We start from the raw sequence: 7,272 nt of genomic DNA, 5'->3' as shown, positions 1-7,272 counted from the left end.
TATTTGTCCTTTTGTGACTGATATATTTCACTCAGCATAAAGTCATCCAGGGTCACCCATTTTGTGTAATATTTTATGAGTTCCTTGTGTTTCTGTGCTGTGTAGTATTCCACTGTGTGCATATAGCACAGTTTCTCTATACATTCCTTTGTTGATGGGCACTTGGATTGCTTCCATGTCTTTTCTATTGTGAACAATGCAGCAATAAATATGGGTGTGCGTAGATCTGTTTGGATGGTAGCTCTGATTTTTTTATATTTCTAGTAGTGGAATTGCTGGGTCAAATTGTATTTCTATTCCCAAATTTTTAAGAAAGTGTCAGATTGCCTTCCACAGTTATTGCATATTTTTCATTCCCACTAACAGTGAATAAGGGTTCCATAACCTCAACAGAATTTGTTGTTTGTTGTTCTCTTGAACTTTGCTATTATTACTGGAGTGCGATGATATTTCTTGAAAAAGAGAAAAGAAGATAAAAGGCATCTCACTCCCTGATCTCAAATTCTACTACATGGCTATGGTGGTCAAGAGACTGCAGTAATGTCACAGTGACAGACAAATAGATCAATGGAATATGATTGAGAATCCAGAAATCAGCTCATCTACCTATAGTCAACTGACTTTTAACAAGGAAATTACATCAGTTAAATGGGGAAACAAAAGCCTCTTTAAGAATGTGTTGGCAAAATTGGAAAACTAACTGTAGAAAACTCAAGGAAGACTCACACCTCACACCATACACAAACTCCCACTCAAATGGATCAAAGACCTAAGAATAACACCATGAACTATAAACTTCATCAGAGAAAACCCTGGAAGAACTCTGGAAGTGCTAATCCACAACATGAACAATCTCCCAAATATCCTGGAAAACCTGGAACCAGGAGGAGAGAATAAAATAGATGAATGAGATCTTCTAAGAATCAAATCTCCATGAACATCAAAAACTTTCTCCAACAAGATAAAAAGGAAAGCCACAGACAGGGAAAATGTATTTGGTAATGCTATGTCTGATATCTAAAATTTATAGAATACTCCAGCACTTCTGTGCGATAAACAACCCAATCACAAAATGGGTAGAGTTCACCAAAAAAACCACAACATTTGGATGGTGAACAAACACATGAAGAAATGCTCAAAAATCCCTTTTCTAGGAGAGAAGCAAATCAAGACTGCACATTCTTTACATCTTTTTTTGATACTTCCTCAGTATTGAAGATTTTGTCCTTAGCATCTGTGAATATTGTGACTCCAGACTTGAATTTGTTCTTCAGTTCTCTCAGCTTAAGAAATGCCAAGGACACTTGTGGCTTTGGAGTTGGCAACCAGCAGTGTCAACATTCCCTGTCCTTAACTCCCTCCTGTCTCAACCCCAAAGCCGACAGTACAAGACTGACCTTTCAACTTCCTCTAGCCTTCTATTTGGAGCAGGAAGCCAGCAGCGGAAAGATGACTTTTACACTCTGCATTCACTTTTGGGGAAGCACCAACATACAATATCCAGCCAAGACATTAACCTCACCTGGGACATTAATTATCCTGCACTGCCAACCATGTGTCTCAACTGGACAGCTCCACCAATCAGTAGCCACAGTAATACAACCGTGCAGCAGAAGATAGAGACAAGGACCTTCCCACAGAATCACCAGAGAGAGTGGTAAAGAGAGTTGGGAAAATTGGCCATGCCATTCTTCAGACCAAGGAGTAGGGGCAGCAATCAGCACCTCACAGAATCAGCACATAAAGGTGAGGGGTGGTAAGGATCCAGCCCTTTCCTTGGAGAGAAACTGTTTCAGTTGCAGATTCTGGCTGCAGTGACCACATCACAGACCAAAATGGGCAATAGACTTTAAAATATCAGGCTACAATGGACCAGACGTCCACTAGACTAGGCTGCACTGCAGACCAGAGAATATCTGAAGGACTTTTTTCCACCCCCCTTTTTTTTATTAATTTCAATGAACATCTATAGAGATTTTGGATTTCCATTTATTCATCTTTACACTTTTCTCCCCACCCACCCCACTCCCACCCCCAGTTTCCTCTTTTCTTTGAAAACCAAAAGAAAAACTCCTTCATTGGTATACAATCTCCCCGTCCCATAGGACTTTATTTTTGTAGCTGTTGTTACATGATGTAAAGTCACCTGCGACTTATGGTGTCCCTATATGCAATAGCTCTAACCTCTGCTCTATCCTGAGCAAACTTTATTATCTCTGACATACCTACCCCCATTACCCCAGTCACTGAGACAATCCATCTCAACCAAGGTCTTCCTCTCTCCTTTTTCTTTTCATTTTAGAAATATATTTATTGACAAAGATTGTGTTTCAATTTAAAATGAAGAAATTATAAATTGACAGACTTAGCAGGAGTTTCTTGCAATTTATGAAATATGAAAAATGAATACATTGGTCTTTGCTCGAACAGCAGCTCTGCCACTTAATAGCTAAAGAGATTTGGGCAAGTTTGTTGATATCCTTGAGCACTGTTGGTTTTGTTTTGTACTGTTGAGTCATTCAACTCATAGCTGACCCTCCAGCAGGTTTTCAGAGGCAATAAATCACATGGGAGTTGATTGTCCATCTTTGTTCCACAAAGGAGCTGGTGAAGTCAAACCACTTGCCTTCAAGTAAGCATCATAGTTCCTTACTACTAGGTCACAAGAGTCCCATGATCATTAGTTCCTCATGTGTTGTCCCTTTACCTTCCCAAGCATGATGTCTCTCTCCAAGAACTGGTCCCTCCTTGTCAATTTTCTGGCTCCACAGGCCCAGAAAAGGTTTCTGGTAGAGAAAGTTATACATCCCCATAAACAGAACACTTCAACCTTGGAACTAATAAATAGCATCATACAGTTAAAGAACTATCATCAACCTACTCAACAGAGAAACAGCCTAAAGCATACCAAGAAAAATTACACACAATGTCAAGAATATAGCAGGCATGACACACGTTCTGAAATATTTAAACAAGCCTTCTACTAAAACAAACAACAAAAACCAAAACCAGACCATATAGCAGATCAAATGAATACTCCAGTGACAAAGAAGCAAAAGAAATATATTGATATTGGATTATATGAACAGCTATAAAATAAGGTACAAATAAATGGAAGCCACAAAAAAAGTAAATACTCAAGAATTAGGGAGCCAGAAGAAACACAATGAAATGGAGGAAAATGAACAACTACAGAAGAAATTGCAAAAGAAGGAAGAAAGATTTGAAACTACATGTAAAGAGGTACAGATACTTAGAAAATCATCACAAGACAGAGAGGAAATAGGAGAAACACATGAAAATGTGGTCCAGAATATTAAGACCTAAAATGCCATAAGTTTTCAACATGTTAGATGAAGAGAAAGGCAGAACAGAAAATTTAGAATGGAGAATTGTGGGAGAGAAACTAGAAGAAAACTTTTCAGGTATCATGAAGAAAGAGGAAACCTACGTTCACGAAGCTCAGTAAAGCTCAGACACACTAGATTCCAAAAGAAATATATCTAGACATACCATAGTCAAATTCTCCAAAATGAAAGATAAGGATAGAATACTAAAAGCAGTGTGGAAAAAGCAGAGTCACCTACAAAGGAGATCCAATAAGATTAAGTTCCAATTTCTCAATAAAAATTCTTTGAGCAAGAATACAATGGAATATCATATACAGAATGCTGAAAGAAAACAAATGATGGCTGAGGATCCTGTGTCCAGCTAAGCTGTTCATCAAATAAGAAAGGTAAATGGGGTCATTTGCAGAAAAACAATAACTTAAGACATTTGTGAAAACAAGGACAACTCTACAAGAAATTTTAAGGGAAGTCTTCCACACAGAGACATCAAGCGAAAATGAATGGACTATAGTTACCAGAAACTAAAGCAAAAAAAAAACACAGCAAAATAGCAGAAATGAAACCTGGCCGGTGAATTGTTGTTCTTGTTGTTGTTATGTGCCATTGAGTTGCTTGCGACTCATAGTGACCCTATGTGTAACAGCCCTAAACCCTGCTCTATCCCTTGCCAATCTCACTGTCTGCAACATGTCTCAGACCTCAGTGATGGAAGCAATCCATCTCATAAAGAATCTTCCTTTCCTGTGAAGTCCCTACACTCTCCCAAGCATGACGTTCCTCTCCAAGAACTGGTACCTCCTTGCAACATGTCCAAAGTATGTCAGATGAAGCTTCAGAATCCTTGCCTCCAAGGAGCAGCCTGGCTTCACCCTCTCCAGGATGAACTTGTTTATTCTCCTAGCAGTCCATGTATATTCAGTATTCTTCTGCACCAAAGCTCAAAGGCATCAACTGTCCTTCTATCCACCCTAGTCTTTGTCCAGCTCTCTGATGCCTAGCAAATAATGGCAGAGACAATGGCTTGTATCAGGTGCACCTTGGTCTCCAGACTGGCATCGTTGCTCTTCAGTGGCTTTGAGAAGTCTCTGACAGGAGACTTTACCAATGCAATTTGTCTTTTAATTTCCTGCCTGTTGATAGCAAGAGTGTTGCTTGTAGAGTCAAGCAAACTGAAGCTGTCAACAATCTCAGTCTCTTCACCATCTATCATGATTTTGCAAATTAGCCCAGTTTTAAGAATCCTTCTTTTCCCGACATTGAACTTCAATCCATATTGAAGGTTGCAGTCCTTGACCTTCTGCAGCAAGAGTTTCAGGTCCTCAGTTTCAGCAAGCAGGGTTATGTCATATGCATAACATAGTCTACCTCCAATCCTGACGCTACACTTCACCTCATACATCCCAGGCTCCCAGATAATCTGTTCTGCATACAGACTGAAATGATACGAAGATAGGACATGTCCTTGATGCACACCCTTTCCTATTTTGAACCATACAGTGTTTCCTTGCTCTGTTCTGATGACTGCCTCCTGGTCCAAGTATAAGTTTCACTTAAGCACAATCAAGTGTTCTGGGATTCCCATTCTCTCAAAGTCAACCACAGTTTGTTGTGATCCACACAGTCAAATGCCTTTCCATAATCAATGAAACACAGATAGACATTCCTCTGGTATGCTCTGGTTTCAGCCAAGATCCATTTGACATTAGCTATAATAGCCCTAGTGCCACGGTCGCTTCTAAATCCAGCCTGCACTTCAAGCAGTTCTCTGTTGATGTGCCGTTCTAGTAATTTTTGGATGGATGATCTTCACACCAGAACCTTGCTTGCATGTGATATCAATGATATTGTTTGATAATTTCCACACTCTATTTGATCACCTTTCTTTGGAATGGGAACAAATATATATATATATATATATATTCCAGTCAATAGGCCAGGTAGTTTGCCTCGGGATTGTTTGGCACTACTTGGTGAGCATATTCAGGACAGCATCTGTTTGTTAAAATATGTCCATCAGTATGCCATCAATTCCTTGGACCTTGTTTTACTTCAATTCTTTCAGAGCATGTTGAACTTCCTCCTTCATAACCACAGGCTACTGCTCATAACATTGTTTCATTAAATTCTTCTGTGTCCACCGTTTCCTTCTGGTACAGTGACTTTGTATACTTTTTCCATCTTCTATTAATGTTTCCTGGATTATTTAATATTCTGACCAAAGCATCCTTAAGTATTGCAACTCAAAGTTTGAATTTGTCCTTTAGTACCTTGAGCTTAAGAAATCTTGAACATGTTCAGCCCTTTTTGATTTTCAGACTTCAACTCCTTACACAGATCATTGTAATCCTTTGTCTTCCCTTGCTTTCCTCTGAAATCTTCTGTTCAACTCTTTAATATCTTGATTTCTTCTCTTTGGCATATGAATTAACACAAATACACCAATCAAGAGGATAAAAAAATGTAGCTGAATGTATAAAGAACCCACAAACCTCATCTATATATATGTTGCTTACAAAAGACACATCTGAAAAATTAGGGAAAAGATAGACTAAAAATCAAAGGGTGAAAAATTTTAATAATACAAAATGTCTTTTCAGACCAGAATGCCATAACATTAGAAATTAATGAAAAGAAGATAAAGTTTAAAAATCCACCCATGTGGAAGTTAAACCAACATCCTACTAGGATATGACTCAGTTTTAGAAGAAATTTTTTAAAAAGTTATTAAAAACAGAGGGAAATAAAAATATGACATTTCAAAATCACTGGGCTATTGCTAAGGCTGTCCTCAGGGGCCACTTTATATACACAAACACAAAGAAGATGAAGAAAGAATAAAAATTAATGATATAAAGAAACATTTCCAATAAATAGTAAAAGAACAACAATCTAACTCCATAACACCTAGAAAAAAAGTATTATGGTTATCACAGAGTCTAGAATTAAGGTTGCATAGTAGAGTGTACTCAGGGAGGTGGGAGGGTACGGGGGGATTGTATACCAAAGAAAGAATTTTTCTTTTACTTTTCAAAGAGAGGAGTGAACTAGTGGGGGTTGAGGGGAGGGCTGGGCAGGGAAAAAATTGCAACAATGAATGAACGGAAATCCAAAATCTCTGTAAATGTTCATTAAATTAATAAAATAAAATTTTTAATAAAACAGAAAACAGAATAAATAATTAAAACTACCAACAAGTCCAGGGGCTTGTTTTTAAAAAATTCAATAAAATTGACAAAATATTGGCAAACTTAACAAAAGAAAACAAAGAGCAGATACAAATAAATTGATTAAGAAATGATAGGAGTCAACACAGTCAATGAATAAGGATGAAGAAAAATAATCGACACCTTTTAGCTGAGATGTTGGACAAGAGCACTGGACATCCCATGGATGGTCAGGAGAACGAACAAATATATCCTGGAGAGAGTACAGCTGGAGTGCTCTTTGGAGGCAAGAATGATGAGACTTCACCTCACATACTTTGGGCATGTTGCTAGGAGGGGCTAATCCTTGAAGAAGAACACAATTCTGGGAAGGGTGGCGGGCCAGTGAAAGAGAGGAAGACGATTAACCATGTAGATTGACATGGTGACTGCTTCAATGGGCTGCTAATGTCAGAAAGTGTGACAATGGTGCAGAATAGAACAGGGTTCAGGTCTTTTATTTCATAGGGTCACTATGAGTTCTACTTGATTTGACAGCACTTAACAACAACAACAACCCAGATTGACGAAAGATAATACAAAATATTTGAACTGACCCATCACAAAAGAATAAATTAAATTGGTCATAAAAAGTCTCCCCAAAAAATCAAGAGCCACTTTACGACGTTGTTGTTGTTGCTATGTGTCGTCGAGTCGCCTGTGACTCATAGCGACCCTATGTACAATAGCCCTAAACTCTGCTCTGTCCTGTGCCAATC

Source organism: Elephantulus edwardii, unplaced genomic scaffold (assembly GCF_000299155.1).
Source record: "Elephantulus edwardii isolate Elephantulus edwardi_28Jun2011 unplaced genomic scaffold, EleEdw1.0 scaffold00123, whole genome shotgun sequence".
Classification (NCBI taxonomy): Eukaryota; Metazoa; Chordata; class Mammalia; order Macroscelidea; family Macroscelididae; genus Elephantulus; species Elephantulus edwardii.
This window is presented reverse-complemented; position numbering follows the sequence as displayed.